The sequence below is a fragment of the Pinus tabuliformis genome, chromosome 7 (assembly GCF_031772625.1).
Source record: "Pinus tabuliformis cultivar Carrire ecotype Pingquan chromosome 7, CPIR1, whole genome shotgun sequence".
In the NCBI taxonomy this organism is placed as follows: domain Eukaryota; kingdom Viridiplantae; phylum Streptophyta; class Pinopsida; order Pinales; family Pinaceae; genus Pinus; species Pinus tabuliformis.
In genome coordinates, this window is record NC_142293.1 from 1894713048 (window position 1) to 1894736502 (window position 23455).

A 23455-nucleotide genomic window follows, 5' to 3' on the forward strand; every position below is an offset into this window, starting at 1 on the left:
ACAAAGCTTGAGTTCCATACACTAACTCAAAAGGTGATTTTCCTGTAGATATTTTTGTAGTCACTCGGACAGCCCAAAGGGAAAACTTTAATTTCGAATCCCAGTCTTTCTGATTCTCTGCAATTGTTTTCTTAAGAATTTTCGTCAATGTTTTGTTAGTGGATTCAACCAATCCATTTCCCTGAGGATGATAAGCTATTGCAGGAGATAAAATGACATTATACTTCTGACAAAAAGAAACAAACTTACTTGAACTAAACACTTGAGAATTGTCAGTTATGATTTTGACAGGGCATCCAAATCTGCAGAAAATGTTTTCCTCTAAGAACTTCATCACCACCTGGTCATTTTCCCTCTTTGTAGGTATAGCTTCTACCCACTTGGTGAAATAATCAGTAGCTGTAAGAACCCACTTATGTTGTCCACTTGAAGGTGGGTTAATTTCTCCAACAAAGTCTAGCCCCCATTGTCTGAATGGTTCTTCTATTAAGACTGGGATGAATGGCAAAGGAGCTAACCTCTTCTTCTCAGCAAAAATATTGCACTTCTGACAGCTTCTGACAAACTTATATATATCACCAAATAGGGTGGGCCAATAAAATCCTGCCTGGAGGATTTTGTGTGCAGTAGCTTTCCAACTATAATTTCCACCACATAACTTCTCATGATAATATTTAATGATCTATGTAGATTCATCTTCTGTTAAACATAACAATAAAATTCCCACATGATCCTTCCAATACAATCTGCCCTCTACAATCACATACCGTTGTGCTTTGATTTTTAATGCTCTATATCTTGTTCTATCCAATGATTGGGGACAAGAGATAAAACATGAATAATGAACTATGTTCTTATACCATTCTGAACATAAAAATTTATATCGGATCTTCATACCTGGGTTTGATTTTTCTTCGCCTTCTTCAATTATTTCCTCATTTATAGGTGTTAGCAAGTTGATTCCCAATGCCTGAAAATTTGACTCTGTCAACATCTTTGCCAGTCCCTGCCCTTTCACCATGTTTGTGGGCTTTATGTCCAGATCATACTCTTGGATCTTGGCTATCCATTTTCCTCTTTTGCCTTCCACATCACTTTGGACTAAGACATCCTTTACTGCAACGTTTGGCACATAAGCAATGATCTATGACTGCAACACATAAGTCCTGAAGGCCTTTAGAGATTTTACCAAAGCATATACCTGTTTTTCAAGGATATTGTACTTGAGTTCAACACCTCTGAGAATCTTGCTAAAGAAAGCAACTGGAGGCTCTTTTCCTTCATCATTTTTCTGTAACAAAACAACAACTATTGAATTAAGTGATGCAAATGAAAAATTCGAAGGGGCTTTTGATAATCAGGGCTAATTAAAACTGGAACTGCTTGTAATGCTTCTTTGATTCTGGAGAATGACTCTCTGGCTTCCTTGGTCCAATATACTTCATTTTCCTTCTTCAACATATTGGTAATCTCTTTTACAATTTCAGCATAACTAGACACAAACCTCCTGAGAAAAATTATTTTTCCTAGAAATTTGAATGTCTTTCTTACTCCTGGGCAGGGGTATTTTCTGCACAGCTTGCACCCTTGCTGGATCTATCTTCACTCCATCTCTAGAAACAATGTGCCCCAGCAGTTTGCCTTCTTCTAGAGCAAAAATAGACTTCTTAGGATTCAAAGAAAGCCCAATTTTTCTACATTTCTTAGAAGTCTTTTTAAGATGGTCCAGATGCTCCTCATTTGACTTAGAGACAACAATGACGTCATCCAAGTATATCACTACAAACTTATCACCCACAAATGCAATGTCCATAGCCCTCTGAAATGTTGCACCTGCATTCATCAACCCAAAAGGCATTCGAGCATACATGAAGGTTCCCCAAGGAGTTGTGAATGCAATCTTTTTCTCATCTTCTATATCAACAACCACCTGGTCATACCTAGAGAACCCAACTAGCATTGACATTCTGAATGATCCAATTACCTTCTGCAACACATGATCCATTTTAGGTAATGGATAGTTATATTTTAAGGAAGCCCTATTTAAATTTATAAAATCAAAACATAACCTTATTTCTCCATTTTTCTTCCTTACAGGTACTAAATTGGCCACCCAGTCAGAGTATCAGAGTGGAACTATTATCTTGGCATCAAGAAGATTTTTGACTTCTTTCTCAATCAACGGTAAAAGCAAAGGATTGATCTGCCTGAGTTTCTGCTTAAATGGTTTAATCCCTTCTTTCAAGGGAATCTTGTGCTGAATAATGCTTACATCATATGTCTTGAGATCCTCATAGGACCAAGAAAAAACATCAGTGTGTTTCTTGAAAAGCTCAATATATCTCTCCTTATAATTAAGTGGAACTCCTTTAAACAATTTGACTAACTCGGGCTCCTTCTGGGTTCCAATATTGTGATCTTGAATCTGCTCATCCTGTGAAACTTTTTCCGAACTAACATCAACATCATTGGAGTTAAAAATTCTTTCAAGAGGGACAAGCCCCCTTGGCAGAATATTATCTTTCAATTGAATAATTTTTTGATTAACTATGGAATTTTTAAAACCACTTACTTTTGCACCTTTTGTTGTTTCATCTCCATCTTGATCAATCTCAGTGCCCTGAAAATCTTCAATCATAGTCAAGAATTACTTAATCTACTGATCATCCTAAAAAACCTGTTAGTGTTTTATATTATCCGGAATAGAAGCCCTATCCCTCATTTCAACCTCATATCTTAGCTTTGGATTTATATGGGGCCTAAAAGTACTGGCAGCCACAACCAAGGAGTTTGCTAATCTGTTCCCATCTCTTGGAATGAACTGTATGTTGAAAGCCTCAAATAAATTCTCAACTAAATCCCACACTTCATTTCTATATGCCCTGAGCCTAGGGTGTTTTGTTTGACAATGGTTCTTAATTTGCTTTATAATCAGCTCTGAATCTCCAAAAACGGAAATTGATTGGACTCCCATTTGTTTTGTTGTTTGCAGAGCACTGGTCAAGGATTCATATTCTACCACATTATTAGTTGCTTCGAACTTCAATTTAAAAGAAAATGGGATCATATTACCTCTAGGTGTAATTAATGGAAACCAGCACCTGTTCCTTCTTTAGAATAGGATCCATAAAAGAAGCACTTCCACACCCCTTCTCTTTGTAGGTCTGTATTTACATAGGTTGAAGTAATCTGCCTCTGGTTATCTTCAACCAACTTTGCATTTTCATGTAGCATGAAGCAAGAAAAGTCATCTTTTTCTTGGATATACACAGGTGAATCACTTGCTTCATTCTCTGTGATTGTTTTAACAAATCTTGTTTCTTTGTACAACTTTCTTTCTTCTCCACCAAAAATTGGTATGATAGCATAAGTAAAATCCAATTTCAGAACACCACCCAATTTAGCCCCCCATGACCTATATAGCAACATTCCAAACCTAGCAGGGAAATCTGCTACCACTACATCCATTACCAAGCTTCTAGCTGGGATCTGGGCTAATGACACCACCATATCTTTAATGACCCTGAGACACTTGAATTTATTTGAATCAAAAGAATAAAGGTCTCTGTAAGGTTTAGTAACTTGTAGGTTCAGTTATTTCATTACTGATAGTGGCATAAGGTTATGTGAAGCTCCTGAATCAAACATACAATTATGCAAGAGGAAATCATGAATCAATAAAGAAATGTAGAAAGGAGGTGTTGAAGAATATACCTCCTCCACATGTGGACCAAAAACCACTACTGGTTTATCTTCTTGCAGAATCACAGTGTCATTTATATTCACATTCTAAGATAGGTTGATAAACTTAGCAATCTCTCTTTGATAAACTGGTGTTTTGCCAACTGTGTGAGGGGCACCTAAATTTTGATTTTTTCTAACTCTTTAGTGAGACTAAATACATGGACCTGTTTAGTATTCCTTTCATTTTCATCTTCACTTTTCTTCAGCACTGAAATCTCTTGTGGAATGGAAACAATTTTTTCTAAAGGAATTTTATCACTTTTATCTTGAGAAGGCTCACCTTGAAGTATTTGAGTCTTGCTATTTGTATTATGCTGTTGCTTTCCTTTATTTAATTGTTTTGCAGGTTGTGGTTCTTTTGGAGTAACCTTTTGTAAGGGAGTTGGAACTTGTTGCTCACCTTCATTTTCTTGACTTCTAGATCTTTTTCTTGATCTCAAGTCATATTTCTTATGTAATTCTGCCTGCATAAAATCAATAAACTGCTTCCAAGATTCATCAATTTCACTCTCATCATAAATGGAATCTATTTCAGTATATTCTTCTACCTCAACACCTAGTTCATCTTCATCTCCTGCATATAATGTGAAAATATGATCATCATGATCCTTGGAAGGCTCTGGTACTTCATCAGGATCTGCCTCTAAGTAAAGTGGTGCTTGAACCTGATCTTGGTCTTTTCTCTCCCTCTGCAAAATTTGCAGAGGTTGTCTTCTATATTGAGGATTAAAATTTCTGTTTTGTTGTACTTGCCTCTGAGAATTCTTACTCTCCAATTCCAATTTAATCAATTTACTAGACAAATTTTTAATCACATTATTCATATCCTCTCATGTTTCATTTTGAGAGGATTCCACTTTAGCCTTTCCCTTATGTTGGGTAGGCTGTGTCTCTGGTGCTTTACCTGCAGCCACCATATTTGCTTCTATTTCTAAAGCATCATTTTGGATCTGATCAAGGGGTGTGGATCTTCTCTCCCTCATTGTGAACCCAAAATAAGATTCAAATGCCCCTGTAAAAGTTATTTTTGCACCAGTAGGAGGGGGCTTGATCTCCACTAGAAGACTGTTGTAAATTTTATTGAACCTTCTGATGAACTCAACAACACTTTCATCAGATTTCTTTTTAATAGCATTAAACTCTGTAAGTGAATACCCATGGTCTCGTTTCTCTCCCCATCTCTGGGTGAACTAGCGCTCCATCTCTTCCCATGTAGGGATAGAGTTATTAGGAAGCCCTTTAAACCATTTTCTTGCTTCACCATCCAAGGATTGCACAAAAAGTCTTTTAAAAACATCCAGGTGTTCAACATTGAGGTTTTCTGCAAAATTACAAAACAATGTTATATGCTTCTCTGTTGTTTGTTCATCCTCCCCTGAGAAACGAGGAAGAATTTTTAAGTATTCTTGAGGCATTGGATTCAACTGTTGTGGCAACTGAATAGGTGCATACCTATTCAACAAGAATGCAGGTGCTGCCATGTTTGCTCCTGAACTCACTGAACCTTGAGTACCAACAGGTAGAACCTATATGAGGAGTAAATGGAGTATCAAAAGGTGGCAATGTAGTTATAGGTTCAGATTGAACAACTATAGAAGATATATTTCTGAATATTGGGAAAGAAACAAACTCTAGAGACTGTTCTTGACAGTTGGGTTCTTGAAATGAAGTGGATGTAAAAGGTAGCTCTTGGTCAATAAAAGGTGAATGTTTGGATGAAAGATGTGTTGAACTGCTGCCAGGTGCAGACAATGTAGGACTTGGTGTAAATGGAATTTTTGGTCTTCCAACCCTCTTGGAAACTAGTCTCTCAGGGTCTGAAAGGGCTTGAACTTTTTGCTGTGAGGTATCTGACCAGAGTTATTGTTTTCTGTTCAATACAGCCAAATATTTCCTCCTCACTGAACAACTAAAGGAAAATATTGAAAACCCAGGGAAAAATGTTCTTGATTTCTTCCCCGACAACGACACCAATTAATGTTGTCCCTTAAGAAACCAATTTCTTGGCTGTATAGAAATTGTGCTTAAGACAATTTTTTTTATTATTCTTGTCACTTATTTGTATGATGTATCCTCATGTGAAGGGCCTGAAGGACATGACTTTGAACCCTTAATATTTAGGTGATATGAAAGTCTCAGAATGCCATAGGATGCTGAATATAAATGCTGAGTGAAGAATGCTTTGAGAAGTTAGAGACAATATGTTGTTTTTCACAGAAACTATTATCTGTAACTTAGAAGAAATGTAGAAGTAGGAATTTTAAATATAGGAGCGCTCTTTTAAGGAATTTTAACTTCATTCACATAAGTAAGCAAAGACTCGTAGCTTCATTACCATACTTAAAGAAAGGAAGGCACGTGATGACACATTACAGAGAAATTACAAAATCATACCCAACAATGTGTGGAAAACTCCTGATTCTTTCATTAATCACCAGTTCATCAAAAATACAATAGCATAGTCTCCAGGTTCTTCAAAATTGAGACCTTTTTCCTATAATTTTGCCTCTTTTTATACATCATGGGACAGTTGGTAAATACCAAAACTGTCAAAATACTTAACTGCCTCCTAACTGTCTAAAGTAAAAGTCATTACATAATATTACATTAGAGGGTAAAAGACACCTCATTCTTCTCAAGAAAACAAAATAACAAGAAGTAACAAAAATTAGAGTATGATTGGTGATTTCCGCTCGCTGTTTGAATATGTGGCTTGAGTATGTGGTCCTGCTGCTGCATCTTTGGTCTGCTCTATCATCCATTCCTTGCACTTTCTCCATAATGGTACATTTGACTTTGGTGCTTCCTCTAACTTATCAAGTGCTATTCTGCAAGTTGTGATCCTACCATAAGTAGGCTTGTCAGTAAATAGAGTCTTCACCATCCAGAAAAGCTTAAAATCTTTGTTCAAGTAGTTCACAATGGTGGCTCCTTTTAATACTGTTGTTTTTTCATGAGTGTTATCAACTTTTCTTTTTGCCTCAACCAACAAAGTCTCATATGTTTTCCATGGCAGCAAGTTTCCTTGTAGATCCCAACAAGAAGGAAGTCTAGCCCTAACCCTTTTATCACACAATATGTTAAACTTTGAAACTGCTTCCTTCATCTCATTTATCTTCTTCTCAGTTGTATTCATGTAGATGTTCCTGACAATCATTCTGTTAAATTCTTTCACATGTTGTTCTGTGTGACATGTCATGTTCCTTCAATTCTGCACTAGATTTAGAGTTAATGAAATCTATCATCCTCTTTGCAAACTTTGATCTATATATATCCTTTTGCTTATTTTTTATGACCACCTCTTCCATATCCCGAACTAATGTTTTCTCTTCTGATATAATCACAAGAAACTCCCAAATGCCCTTGATAACCTCAATGACTTCATCCCACAGGATTTCTCTAGCTTGAATTAAGGACATATTGCCCTTCATTTTCTCCTTTAGCCTTTTGATTTCATCTTCAGCCCTCAAGAGATCTTCCCTATACTTCTTTGCATTATCTTTCTCCCTTCTTGCTTCTTCTTCACTCAAATTCAATAACTTGCAAGCTATTTCCAGTTCTCTTTGGGCTTTCTTTACATCATGCTCAGCCATTTTAAGCTCTGTTCCCAACTGTAAAACCTGTGCTGCTGGATCATCTATGTTGGCTGGCATTACTATTGTACAAACATGAGTGTCCACCTGTCATTGCAGCTTGTCCAAAGATTCTTTAAGTAAAGAAACTTCTTCAGTCTTCTGCAACACATCTTGTAGGAGCTTTTCCTTTTCATTTTCTACTTCATCTATCCCTGCAACTATGGGATTCTCACTTGTAGGTAGATTCAACTTCTTTTTCAAAGCCCCAATCTCTGATTTGGCAGATTTCAATAATTTCCGAACAACAGGTTGGTCATAAGGATTAACACTTATTTTGATGATAATCTTCTTTAGCTCATCCACATGAGCATTCAAAGCTCTGGAGTTGGCTTTCTCCAACTTTAATAGCTGAATCACCTTATTTAGAATTTTTTTCTACCTTGACAGCTGCTGCATTTGTCTTATGTAGATCATTTATGATCAATTGCCCAATTTTCATATGCAAATTGATCTTGTCAAGCATTGGAAGCTTGTGAGTGTCAACAATTAAATTCACAGTCTTGAAATTGCTAGTAGACCCCACTGATATTTCCGTAGGATGAGAAAAAGCAATTTTGAGTAGGCTCTTCTCCAAATCCATGGTTGATAGCAATATGGTTTGTTCAGGAGTTACCTGAGACTCAACTTGAGCCTCCATATTTAACTTCATATTCTGATTTCTCTCAGCTATTTGAGCAAACATACTTTGAATTAAAGGAACCTGATCATGAACAGGTTCTCTAGAAGATGGGGAAGCTGGGGCACCTTCTGTTTCTCCTAATTGAATCACCAAATTGGGTTGTGCTGAAGACATTGCATCCTGAAGCTTGGTCCTTTTTGCTGCTCAAGATGCTTCCTCATCCAGATCTATAACTTCCTCTCTAACCCTCTTGACCCCTTTTTCTGTAATGCTAGTGGTCTCAATCTCTGTTCCCTAAGTGTTTTGCAAACCTCTATTTGCCAATTTTTCTGTTTCATGTCTACTTTCATGTACAAAATCTGAATAACCATTCTCCAACCTTCTCTTTGAAATAATTTGGTGAGGGTCATAAGCCAACTCAACCCCCTGTAAAAGACACATGTCATTCAACAATCTTTCAACCTCCTGGGCAGCCTGTCTGGTGTTTACAATGAAGGGTCGCACTGCCTTAGGAAACTTGAAGAAGAAGCCTTTCTTCATAGGAACAAAATGAACTTGATCAACATTTAAGCTCTGCCTAATAAATTCAAGGGAAAAAAACCTCATTGGCACAAATTTGGGTAACCTGTAAGGCTTGACAGAGGCTCCATAAAGCCTAATTTCTGCATGCTCTTCAAAGATGAACCAATCTCCACATCTCACATCCTTACTTAATTGAAGACACTCTTGAGCTTTAGGAAGGAAAGTTGGGGGTAGGCTTCCATTCAAAATTTTATAAGCCACTGGAAGGAATAAAGAAGTAAACTCAAATAAACCACTATCTCCTAGATCACCCCTTATCAAGTCTGTCCAGAATACCACTGACTGTTTCTTTTTATTGATATCAACAACATTTAGCCCCAAATCAGAAAAATGTTCAGCATTCTGGTACAAAAATAAATAAGTAATGACTGAAGGAAATTTGAAAGAGCTAGTGAGAGGCAAAGTCATAAATTGGGTATTGATAACATCTACCCAGAATGCTGGAATGTCTAGTACTGTCTCTGGCTTCATCATTAAAGAGAAAAACCCTAGCACAACTTTATCCACCTGCTTGGGGTCGTCTTTCCTTAGAATCTTGGCAATTACTTGCAACACAGGTCTTATGTAACCTGCAAATATTTCTAAAGAGAAGAGATTACCATCTAGGGAAAATTGACCAAATTTAGGGGCCAAGAAAGAGGTGACATGAAAGCTCTTGAGAAGACATGTTATCATAATAAGAAATCAGGGATTCTTCTATAAAGGTGGTGTAAGTTCGAGATACAGGGTAATTTAAAGCTTGGTGTATTAACTGTGAGGTTACTTGAAAAAACACTCTCCCGTGACTGATTCATTACAAAACATTTATTGGGGTACAGAACTGAGGCTAGCCATTGAATAAATTCAGGAAATAAATGTGTTATGGGGACAAAAGCAGCTAGAACACCTGACCTAACCATTGCCATGAATATAGGAGACTTCTTATTGTTCGGAATGACCTCTTGATATAGTGAATGATCTTTAATTGTACAAAGGGTAATGGAAATATCTTGTTCAACATCCATTAATGGGTTATGGATAACTGATGAGGTACTTACTTGTTTGGCCATGGTGACTGTAGGTGACAGTTTGCTGGTGACAGTTGCCGGGACAGTTGCTGACTCAGATTTGCTGAACTGGCTGCAAGGTCGCTTAGTACTAAAACAAAAGACTAATACAACGAGGTTTTGCTTGTCTTTTATATATATGATAATCAAACGGAAGGTAAAATTTGTAATAAATGTAACTAGTTAATGGAGTGGTAGATGAGGTGACGCGGTACGGTGGATGGAAATGAATGGGAGAGGAGAATGGTGTGGCAGAGGTGAGGTGGATCAAAATGATGTTGGGTGGCCTACTGCGGGGTTAGGGAGTGTACGGGAGGTTGATCAAGGTTGAACCCCCGCAGTGATCATGGGTCGTAGATTTAAATCAGCTGTGTTGACATCAGGGTCAAATGCGAGGGTTGGGCTATGAATTATAACCCGTGCTCCTTATTCCCCTGCAGAGCACTTAATGTGTCTCCTCTGCCAACCTTTTCATCGCGCTTCAGGGACGTGCTCGGGATTTAATAAATGGATCGGGCCCACTTTCATAACACCTTCAATGCCACTGTTAGTGCAACTAATATTTCAAATTTTCAAAATTTCTTTTGATTTTCAAAACTATTTCATTTTTTAATTTTATTTTAAATAATATTGAAAATTTAAATGACAGTGTAGGCTGCAACAGGTTCTATCTAGTCTCTAGGACAAATTCTTTTCCTTTGAATGCAATTCCTTGGCCATAAATGTTTTTAACCCCTCATCCCCTAGAGTCCACAACTCTTCACAATATCCTCTAGCCCTCCCATAAATTCTACAATCTTAGGAATTTACAGAGAGTTTATGGGTCTTACTTGAAGATCCATCGTTGCCCCTAGTGATTGTTCCATTGTTCTCGTTGGTGATGTCTATCCTTCTTAATGACCCTTGTCAAATTCCCAAATAGCTATTGTGGAAGAAATGATCTTACCTTCCTCCAGAAACCCTAAACCACCTTCAGTTTTCTGCTCCTGCCCCGATAGACCCATTTTTCCAGTTGGGGATCTTGCTGGTGGCCTTATCTTGTCAAGATTCCATTGAGTCAGCTCAAGGCCCCAAACCGATAGGTTGTCTTTCAGATCAGGTTCTAGATCGAAAACATCAATGTTTCTAGTGCCTCCATTGAATGTCTTAATCTATCATACTTTTTTTTCTATTTAATTTTGAGAAGCCTCTTTCACACACTATTATGTCTGTTGGGATAATAAGAATATCTTGCCATAATTGCATTAAATATGGAAAGCCTTCAAAATATTCAAGTTCATCTCCACATAGATCCCATTCTCCATACATATGATTTTTGGGGTATGATTTGGAAATAGTGCATATAAATTAACCCATTTCACCCAAACATCTAGCAATATCCACAATAGGTGATTCCCCAATGCTAATTTTTTCACATAAACACTTCAACTATCTTCTTGTTTAAGATTCTTTGTCATTCACTTCTTCATATTAATGTTGAGGACTGAAAAGCTTAGCAACATTAAATACATGTAAATATGTGAATCTCCTATCTAAATATTCAATCACCTTTACAACAAAACATTTTCCCAAAAGAATAGAATCATCTAGTATCCCCGATCTTTGCATATTTGGAAAACTTTGGAACCTTAATGGATGTAAATGTACGATACCTGTGCTATCTACAAATTCAAGGGTTCCTTCTTGTGCTTCAACTAAAAAACAGGACATGCGCATTGCACCTACCCCAAAAAATTCTTCCCAAAATCATTTGTGAAACATGCTAATAGAAACATCTAAGGTAGTTCCAATAGATGTAATATTAACATGATCCTCTTGGAACTTTTGATTCAACTTATGAAATTCAATGAGCACATCTGCAAGTAGATAAATGCAAAATTTCGCTTGAAATATTCTTGCGTACTTATTCATTTTTTCTCCCCTAACTCCCAATCCTTTAACAAAGCAAGGATGAGTTTAACAAACCTTTCCATGACCTTACCTCTAGAGAGCCACCATATTTGAGGAATTTTTAATACCTATAACTAAGTGATTTGAAATGATTCCATTAGCTCTTTAAATTCTCCATGTCTTTTAGTTGATTTCCCATGCCATGAATAAACTTTCTTTCCAAAATTTTCAAAATATTGCAACTTTGGAAAATTAGATGAAGCATAATTAGTTGCTAATGCTTCCCTATGAGCCATTCAATGTATATCTAATAAATTAGGAGCAACTTGACGAAGCTGAAGATAAACCTTCATGAGTACCCCTCAAGGAAGCTACACCATCTAAGCCAAAACTAACTAACTTCATCAAAGATAGATCCATTGATGCTAAAAGTGTTCTCACTGCATCATACATACATTGACTTGTTACATGATTTATTTGAAGAAAACATATACACTTTGTTACACACTGACCTCTTCCTCCATTTATCAAGTATGTAATATAAACAATCACTTGGTGTTCCATAGTTCGATTAATGTTTTCATCAACTAAAATTGAGTAAAATGGCCTATGTAAAATCTCTTCTTTTAGTTTGTTTCAATATGCCTCTTTAGCAGCTTGAAGAAACTCTTTTCTTGATGATGTATTTGTGTATACAAAATATTCATCTGTTAGAGGCATGTGTGGAGTGCATTTATAACTATTCAAGTCACATATTGACTTATACATTTCTAAAGATAAATAATGCATAGCAACACAATACTTTTTTTCAATCATTGATATAATTCTCTCCTTCTCAACGTCTACCATTAGTTCGACATGTTTAGTGTTTGGTATATTACTTTGTTTTCTTTATCCCTCCAAAATTTGTAAAGAGAATTTGTGAGCTTCCGATTTTGCATGGCCACTTAAACCACAAACTTGAAGAGTGGTACTTCCCTATTTTGCAAATAGAGTGTCTCCTTATATTGGTGAGAATTCCTTTGGGTATCCAGGTGATGGCTATCTAGTAAACAAGTATTGCTATTAGGACTGATTTTATTAGTATCAGCCTTCCAGCCCTCGAGAGCCATTTATAACTGCATTACTTTATGTGCTTTTAAACCTTGTCCAGTAGCCATCTCCACTCTTATTTTTTTATGGGAATCCAGCTTGAGGTGGGATCCCAAGTATTTAAGACTATCCTTCATTGGTTTTGCTTCAAAAGGAAGGAAAGCACGAGCCCTATTGATTTCTGTCAGAGAGAAACCTTCAAGAACTAAAGAAGACTTTTTCTCATTTATACACATACGTGTAGCTTTAACAAACAAGCTGAGGGATTCTTTCAACCACTGAAGATCCCCTTTGGATCCATCACTGAAAATGAGAATATCGTCGATAAACAAAAGGTGTGTCATGAAAATATTGTGGCTACCTCAAACCATTTTACATCTCCTCTACGTTTTGCTATGAGGATCAACTGAATCAACTCTTCAACAACCAATAAAAAAAGTAGAGGTGACAAAGGGCACCCCTGTCTGAGACCTCTCTGGGCATGAAAGAAAGAGGACGCCTCTCCATTTATTAATACTAAAAAACTCACATTTGTGATACAACCCATAACCCAATTGATAAAAACAATATCAAAGCCCATATGAGTGAGCAATAAGCGCAAATAGATCCAGCTGATTCTGTCATAATCCTTTGATAGGTCTATTTTTGTTATCATTCCTTTTCTTCTGCTCTTTTTTATGCTCTGCATAGATTCCTGAGCAACACCTATAACTTCGTGAATTTGTAGGCCATCTAAGAAACGAAATTGTTCCTTGGAAACATTTTTTTATAGAATAGGTTTTAGCTGGATGGCTATGATCTTGGCTATTATCTTATAGAGGAAATTGCAAAGAGAAATTGGTATAAATTCCTCAAAGGTCTTGGGATCATCATTTTTAGGAATTAGAGCCAAGAATGTAGAGTTGAAGGGCTCATAAATTTGACCTTTGATCCTGGAATCCTCCACCACCTGAGTAAGCTCATCCCCTATTAGCTCAAAAAAATGTTGGAATAATTCAACTGTCCAACTATCCAGTCCCAAACTCTTGTCTATCTACATTTATTTGATGACTCCTTCTACTTCTCCTTTTGTGATTGAAGCCAAGAGCGTATCATTTTCTTCCTCCTCTGCGTATCTAGGAAATAATTGGGCAACTTGAATTACTTATGCTATAGTTGCTTGTTCTGGGGCTCTAAAGAGTGCTTTGAAATGGTCTCTCCATAGTGATGCTAACTCATCAAAAGTTTTAGTTGTACTTCCATCTTATTTTTGCATTTCCCAAATAGTATTTATGTTCTTTCTGCCTCTTGCATAGTTTTGGAAAAACTTTGAGTTTTCATCCCCAGAAGCTAGCCAAATGGCTCTGCTTTTTAGTCTCCATTGTTCTTCTTTGTCTTTTAGGATCTTCCTTTTTATACTTTCCAGTTGTTTTATCCTTTCCTTTGTTTCTTCTGTCTCATATCCATCACCCTCCATGATTTGTAGTCTTTCTAGGGCTACTTCAATGTTTTTTAATTTTTCCTCTTCCCTTATCCTTTTTTCTTTTGCCTAGATTATTGTAGAATGTTTCATTCTTTTGAGATTTTCCATAAAATGATGAGCTATGGAAGGGCCCTGGTCATGGACGGAGGGATCTAGGTGGCCTTAAACAACTCATTAAATCTTTCCTCTTGGAACCAAGTTGGGTGGAATTTAAAAGGGCTTCTAGGCTTCCTACTATTCCCTTTCAGCTCCAGGATAATAGGGAAATAGTATGATTCTCCTCCAATCCCTACCAATTTCCTAAAATGTTGGAGATTCTACCAATTAAGTCTTTTTTCATCAGAAAAAGATCCAACCTCTTTGCCACCCTAGTCTAACCCAAGGGCCTGTTCCTCCAAGTTGGTCTGCTTTTTATCACATTAATATATATTAGTTTTTTGTCCATCATCATGTTCACAAAGAATTCATCTAGAGGATTAGCTTGAGCCTACGGCCCCCAGGCCTCAGACATGCCCAAAGAGAAATTGAAATCCCCTACGACCACCACATTAGGAGCATTCATGAAGGATTTAGAGAGAAGGGAATTCCAAAAAGTGACCCTATCATGACGTGGGCTGTAAATGTTGATGAGGGAGAAGTCCATGCATAGCTCAGATGAATATACCTCATCACCCAAAACCAGATTTGAAACCAAAGAGTTTAAGAGCCTGAGGGTCTTTGAATCCCAAAGCTAAACCCCCCAATCTTCCCTTCATATCAGAGGTCACAAAAGACCAACCTGACATCATTTTATTGAGAGATGAGGACACAATTTATCCATTACCTAGGGTTTCTTGAAGCATAAGGACATCAAGGCAAGTGGCCTTAAAAAGGTCTTTTAGAGCTAGCTTCTTGCGGGTGCTAGCAAACCCTCTGCAATTGAAGGATAAAACAATCATTTGTCACCCACGTCAGGGGTTTGCGTCGCTCTAAGCGCCCTTGTCAGAGAGATTTGTTTCCCATCTGCTATATCTAATTTAGCTTTAATTTGGGCCTTGGAGATATTATTTTTCCTACCTCTAGTCTTCCTTGTTCTAGGAGGCTCATGAACTTCGCCTAGACCCCCTATTGAGGCAATGGATAGATCCTTCTTGTCCCGCGGATACCGGTTGTAGTGAGAGGTGAAAGAGGATGAAAGGGGAGAAGATGTCAGCTCAGGATCGATAGTGGAAGACACATGAATATTAATGGCAGGGATATATGTAATGATATGGTCCAGACCAATTGACAAATCGTGAATCGGAAGTAAATCTGATATCAACGGCCTAGAGGGACTAGTCCTAGGAAAAACCTCAAGTAAAGAGTGAAAAGTTGAGGATAAGGAGGAGGGGGGAGGTAAAGTAGTACCCGCGGGCTAGGGAAGGGGACCGATGAATTTGTGAGCTTCCTAAGCTTCCAGTTGCTGACCATTCCCCTGATATTCTTGGCATTTGTACAACTGATGAAGGTCCTCTTCAACCTCCATCGGGTCGTGACCAACATCCCTCTGCTCCCCTGCTTCTTGAGTCTGATTTTCCCCTTCATCTTCAACATTTGCAAGCTCTTCAACTCTTGGGACTCCCCTTTGTCTATTTCTTCTGCGTAACCCTAGAGAGAAGTATCACACTAGATGGCCATGCTTGTGACATCTGTGGAATTGGAAGGGAATTTCCTCATAATCAATTATCATTGTGTACGAGTACCCTGGTAGGCGCAGATCAAATTTATTTTATTTTTTAATTTTAATTTTAATTTTAATTAATTTATTATTATTATTATTTATATTTATTTATTATTATTATTATTATTATTATTATTTATTTTTATTTTATTTTTATTTTTATTTTATTTTATTTTTATTTTTTATCTTTTATTTTTATTTTTTATTTTTATTTTTTATTTTTATTTATTTATTTATTATTATTATATTTTTTTTTCTGCCAGCCCCTTCCTTGGGTCTAGCTTTACCAAGATTTAGGCCACTATCCCGATTTTGGTCTCCTTAAAAGACATGTCTGCTTCAAGAAAGAGACCCAATTTGTTCCCAATCGCCTTAAAAATGTCTTTCGTCTAGAGCTGAGGAGGCGGAGATGGTAGTCGGACCCAGATTGGTATCTCCTCATGTTTTTCTCTTAGAGTAGAGTCCATTTCTTGAACATAATTGGTGAGGGCCCGAAACACCAATTACGCTCAAGAACCCATTCAAGTGCTTCATGTTTGCTGAATTTGACCATAAACCACCCCCGAGCTAAAATGATCACCTCTGACTCATTTTCTGGTGCCCCCCTCCAAGCCTTCGATATCTATTCAGCGATGTAGTTAGTTGAATAAAATCTTCCCTTTTCTCTCCCAACAATGATAAGTTCTGAAGCTTCCATGGCCTTATCAATTTGGATGTCAACCCCGAGGACTAGATTAGGATTTTTTGATTTTTTCCTAATGCATTTTCCTTTCTTCCTCTTCGAACCTAAAAACTGGGAATTTCCCTTCCGTCAGTATTATTTCTAGTTCTGCAATCAATGTAAGGGAGCATCGGCTTCATTGGCCTTTTCTTGATGATCTTATATGAATATATTTTGTCTTGTAACCTCCCCAATCTCTATAGACTACCACTCGTTCTCTGGTCGAAACCCCTTAACCCCCACCGAGGCCCCCAAGTGGCTGTCCTCTAGCCCTTCACCATTATCTTCTATCAATATATTTTTTCTTGTAATCTCCCCAATATCTATAGACTACCACTCGTTCTCTGGTCGAAACCCCTTAACCCCCACCGAGGTCCCCAAGTCGTTGTCCTCTAGCACTTCACCATTATCCTTACCCGAGTTTTCTTGGATGGTGTTTCCTCCTTGTACGTCCTCTTCAGTTGCAGAGAAACCTTATTTGTCCCTGAACTTTTGCACCAGAAGACCAACCAAGCTTTCTTTCCATGAAGATATTTTTTGACTTTCATTCTGTTGGGGTTCGCTTATCGCTGCCTCTCCCTGCTTCTGAGCGATTTTTATAGCGTGGGTTCTGTTGTCCCTTAAGAAACCAATTTCTTGGCTCTGTAGAAATTGTGCTTAAGACATTAATTTTTATTATTCATGTCACTTTATTTGTATGATGTATCCTCATGTGAAGGGCCTGAAGGATCTGACTTTGAACCCTTAAAATTTAGGTGATATGAAAGTCTCAGAATGGCATAGGATGCTGAATATAAATGCTGAGTGAACAATGCTTTGAGAAGTTAGAGAATATATGCTGCTTTTCACAGAAACTATTATCTGTAACTTAGAAGAAATGTAGAAGTAGGAACTTTAAATATAGGAGTGCTCTTTTAAGGAATTTTAACTTCATTCACATAAGTAAAAAAAGACCTGCAACTTCATTACCATACTTAAAGAAAGGAAGACACATGATGACACATAACAGAGAAATTACAAAATCATACCCAACAATGTGTGGAAAACTCCTGATTCTTTCATTAATCATCAGTTTATCAAAAATACAATAGCATAGTCTCTAGGTTCTTCAAAATTCAGACCTTTTTCCTATAATTTTGCCTCTTTTTATACATCATGGGACAGTTGGTAACTACCAAAATTGTCAAACTGCTTAACTACCTCCTAACTGTCTAAAGTAAAAGTCATTACAGAATATTACATTGGAGGGTAAAAGACACCTCATTCTTCTCAAGAAAACAAAATAACAAGAAGTAACAGAAATTAGAGTATGATTGGTGATTGCTGCTCGCTGTTTGAATCTGTGGCTTGAGTATGTGGTCCTGTTGATGCATCTTTGGTTTGCTCTATCATCCATTCCTTGCACTTTCTCCATAATGGTACATTTGACTTTGGTGCTTCCTCTAACTTATCAAGTGTTATTCTGCAAGCTGTGATCCTACCATAAGTAGGCTTGTCAGTAAACAGAGTCTTCACCATCCAGAGAAGCTTAAAATCTTTGTTCAAGTAGTTCACAATGGTGGCTCCTTTTAATACTGCTATTTTTTCATGAGTGTTATCAACTTTTCTTTTTGCCTCAACCAGCAAAGTCTCATATGTTTTCCATGGCAGCAAGTTTCCTTGTAGATCCCAGCAAGAAGGAAGTCCAGCCCTAACCCTTTTATCAAACAAGATGTTAAACTTTGAAACTGCTTCCTTCATCTCATTTATCTTCTTCTCAGTAGTATTCCTGTAGATGTTCCTGACAATCATTTTGTTAAAATCTCTTGCACATGTTGTTCTGTCTGGCATGTCATGTTCCTTCAATTCTGCAGTAGATTTAGAGTTAATGAAATCTATCATCCTCTTTGCAAACTTTGATCTATCTAGATCCTTTTGCTTATTTTTTATGACCACCTCTTCCATATCCCAAACTAATGTTTTCTCTTCTGATATAATCACAAGAAACCTCTAAATGCCCTTGATAACCTCAATGACTTCATCCCATAGGATTTCTTTGGCTTGAATTAAGGACATATTGCCCTTCATTTTCTCCTTTAGCCTTTTGATTTCATCTTCAGCCCTCAAGAGATCTTCCCTGTACTTCTTTGCATTATCTTTCTCCCTTCTTGCTTCTTCTTCACTCAAATTCAATAACTTGCAAGCTGTTTCTAGTTCTCTTTGGGCTTTCTTTACATCATGCTCAGCCATTTTAAGCTCTATTCCCAACTGTAAAACCTGTGCTGTTGGATCATCTGTGTTGGCTGGCATTACTATTGTACAAACATGAGTGTCCACCTGTCATTGCAGCTTGTCCAAAGATTCTTTAAGTAAAGAAACTTCTTCAGTCTTCTGCAACACATCCTGTAGGAGCTTTTCCTTTTCATTTTCTACTTCAACTATCCCTGCAGCTATGGGATGCTCACTTGTAGGTATATTCAACTTATTTTTCAAAGCCCCAATCACTGATTTGGTAGATTGCAATGATTTATGAACAACAGGTTGGTCATCAGGATTAACACCTATTTTGATGATAATCTTCATTAGCTCATCCATCTGAGCATTCAAAGCTCTGGAGTTGGCTTTCTCCAACTTTAATTGTTGAATCACCTTATTTAGCATTTTTTCTGCCTTGACAACTGCTGCATTTGTCTTATGTAGATCATTTACGATCAATTGCCCAATTTTCATATGCAAATTGATCTTGTCAAGCATTGGAAGCTTGTGAGTGTCAACAGTTAAATTCACAGTCTTGAAATTGCTAGTAGATCCCACTGATATTTTCGTAGGATGAGAAAAAGAAATTTTGAGTTGGGTCTTCTCCAAATCCATAGCAGATAGCAATCTGGTTTTTTCAGGAGTTACCTGAGACTCAGCTTGAGCCTCCATATTTAACTTCATCTTCTGATTTCTCTCAGCTATCTGAGCAAACATACTTTGAATTAAGGGAACCTGATCATGAACAGGTTCTCTCAAAGATGGGAAGCTGGGGCACCTTCTATTTCTCCTAACTGAATCACCAAACCGGGTTGTGCTGAAGACATTAGATCCTGAAGCTTGGTCCTTTTTGCTACTTTATATTCTTCCTCATCCAGATCAATAACTTCCTCTCTAACCCTCTTGACCCCTTTTTCTGTAATGCTAGGGGTCTCAATCTCTGTCCCCTGAGTGTTTTGCAAACCTCCATTTGCCAATTTTTCTGTTTCAGGTCTACTTTCATGTACAAAAGCTGAATAGCCATTCTCCAGCCTTCTCTTTGAAATAATTTGGTGAGGGTCATAAGCCCACTCAACCCCCTGTAAAAGACACATGTCATTCAACAATCTTTCAACCTCCTGGGCAATTTGTCTAGTGTTTACAATGAAGGGTCCCACTGCTTTAGGCAACTTGAAGAAGAAGCCTTTCTTCATAGGAACAAAATGAACTTGATCAACATTTAAGCTCTACCTAATAAATTCAAGGGAAAAAAGCCTCATTGGCACAAATTTGGGTAACCTGTAAGGCTTGACAGAGGCTCCATAAAGCCTAATTTCTGCATGCTCTTCAAAGATGAACCAATCTCCACATCTCACATCCTTACTTAATTGAAGACACTCTTGAGCTTTAGGAAGGAAAGTTGGGGGTAGGCTTCCATTCAAAATTTTATAAGCCACTGGAAGGAATAAAGAAGTAAACTCAAATAAACCACTATCTCCTGGATCACCCCTTATCAGGTCTGTCCAGAATACCACTGACTTTTTATTTTTATTGATATCAACAACATTTAGCCCCAAATTAGAAAAATGTTCAGCATTCTAGTACAGAAATAAATAAGTAATGGCTGAAGGAAATTTGAAAGAACCAGTGAGAGGCAAAGTCATAAATTGGGTATTGATAACATCTACCCAGAATGCTGGAATGTCTAGTACTATCTCTGGCTTCATCATTAAAGAGAAAAACCCTAGCACAACTTTATCCACCTGCTTGGAGTCTTCTTTCCCTAGAATCTTGGCAATTACTTGCAACACAGGTCTTATGTCAACTGAAAATATTTCTAAAGAGAAGAGATTACCATCTAGGGAAAATTGACCAGATTTAGGAGCCAAGAAAGAGGTGACATGAGAAAGCTCCTGAGGAGACATGTTATCATAATAAGAAATCAGGGATTCTTCAGTAAAGGTGGTGTAAGTTCCAGACACAGGGTAATTCAAATCTTGGTGTATTAACTGTGAGGTTACTTGAAAAACACTCTCCCCTGACTGATTCATTACAAAACATTTCTTGGGGTACATTGCTGAGGCTAGCCATTGAATAAATTCAGGAAATAAATGTATTCTGGGGGCAAAAGCAGCTAAAACACCTGACCTAACCATTGACATGAATATAGGAGACTTATTATGGTTTAGAGTGACCTCTTGATATAGTGAATGATGTTTAATTGTACACAGGGTATTGGAAATATCTCGTTCAACATCCATTAATGGGGTATGGATAATTGATGAGGAACTTACTTGTTTGGCCATTGTGACTGTAGGCGACAGTTTGCTGGTGACAGTTGCTAGTATGGTTGCCGACTCAGATTTGTTGAACTGGGTGCAAGGTCGCTTAGTACTAAAAAAAGGACTAATACAACGGGGTTTTGCTTGTCTTTTATATATATGATAATCAAATGGAGGGAAAACCTATAATAAATGTAACTAATTAATGGAGTGGCAGATGAGGTGACGTGGTATGGTGGATGAGGTGGACGGAAATGAACGGGAGTGGAGAATGGCGTGGCGGAGGTGAGGTGGATCAAAACGATGCTGGGTGGCCTGCTGCGGGGGTAGGGAGTGTACGGGAGGTTGATCAAGGTTTAAAGTCCGCAGTGATCATGGGTTGTAGATTTTAGTCAACCGTGTTGATGTCAGGGTCAACTACGGGGGTTGGGCTATGAATTATAACTCGTGCTCCTTATTCCCCCCACATAGAACTTAACGTGTCTCCTCTGCCAAACTTTTGATCGCGCTTCACGGACATGCTCAGGATTTAATAGATGGATTGGGCCCACTTTCATAACACCTTCAATGCCGCCGTCAGTGCGACTAATATTTCAAATTTTCAAATTTTCTTTTGATTTTCAAAACTATTTTTTTTTTTTTTAAATTTTAAATAATATTCAAAATTTAAATGACAGTGTAGGCTACAACACCTGGCTCCACCTAGGGATAGTGCTTTTTCTACAGAAGCACTAAGAACCATAGATCATTGCCTTCACTTCTGGCATGGAGTCATGTATTGCTTTGCCAAATATAATACTATGGAATTTGTACAATGAATTCACTCCGATATCTACAATGACAGGATGCTTGTGCTTCAGAATTAGAAATAATGTTTGAGGTACTGCCCATTGACAAGTAGCTGTAGAGTTTCACCATCAAGATTCTCCAGGAAGAATGTATTATTTGCCCTTACTTCTATAATACTTAATGGGCCATACCAGAGAGGATCAAACTTCCCATGCTTTCTCTTATCTTCTCTCCTGGTATCCCACCTTGACACCATGTCTCCAACTTTAGAATCAATTTCTTTGGATTTTTGGTCAAAAGTACCCTTCATTTTTTATTGATACAAATTCTCTTACCTTATCTCTGCTTTCACTCAACTCCACTACCTTATGCATCCTTATTATTAGAGCATTCGACTCTTATTTTTCCTCCTAAATCATTGCAATCACAGGCTTCACAAGCTAACTAGGAAACAGAGCTTGAGTTCCATACACTAACTCAAAAGGTGATTTTCCTGTAGATATTTTTGTAGTCACTCGGACAGCCCAAAGGGAAAACTTTAATTTCGAATCCCAGTCTTTTTGATTCTCTGCAATAGTTTTCTTAAGAATTTTCATCAATGTTTTGTTAGTGGATTCAACCAATCCATTTCCCTGAGGATGATAAGCTGTTGCAGAAGATAAAATGACATTATACTTCTGACAAAAAGCAACAAACTTACTTGAACTAAACACTTGAGAACTGTCAATTATGATTTTGACAAGGCATCCAAATCTGCTGAAAATGTTTTCCTCTAAGAACTTCATCACCACCTGGTCATTTTCCCTCTTTGTAGGTATAGCTTCTACCCACTTGGTGTAATCAATAGCTGTAAGAACCCACTTATGTTGTCCACTTGAAGGTGGGTTAATTTCTCCAACAAAGTCTAGCCCCCATTGTCTGAATGGTTCTTCTATTAAGACTGGGATGAATGGCAAAGGAGCTAACCTCTTCTTCTCAGCAAAAAGATTGCACTTCTGACAACTTCTGACAAACTTATATATATCACCAAATAGGGTGGGCCAATAAAATCCCGCCTGGAGGATTTTGTGTGCAATAGCTTTCCAACTATAATTTCCACCACATAACTTCTCATGATAATATTTAATGATCTATGTAGATTCATCTTCTGTTAAACATAACAATAAAATTCCCACATGATCCTTCCAATACAATCTGCCCTCTACAATCACATACGGCTGTGCTTTGATTTTTAATGCTCTATATCTTGTTCTATCCAATGATTGGGGACAAGAGATAAAACATGAATAATGAACTATGTTCTTATACCATTCTGAACATAAAAATTTATATCGGATCTTCATACCTAGGTTTGATTTTTCTTCGCCTTCTTCAATTATTTCCTCATTCATAGGTGTTAGCAAGTTGATTCCCAATGCCTGAAAATTTGACTCTGTCAACATCTTTGCCAGTCCCTACCCTTTCACCATGTTTGTGGGCTTTATGTCCAGATCATACTCTTGGATCTTGGCTATCCATTTTCCTCTTTTGCCTTCCACATCACTTTGGACTAAGACATCCTTTACTGCAACGTTTGGCACATAAGCAATGATCTATGACTGCAACACATAAGTCCTGAAGGCCTTTAGAGATTTTACCAAAGCATATACCTGTTTTTCAAGGATATTGTACTTGAGTTCA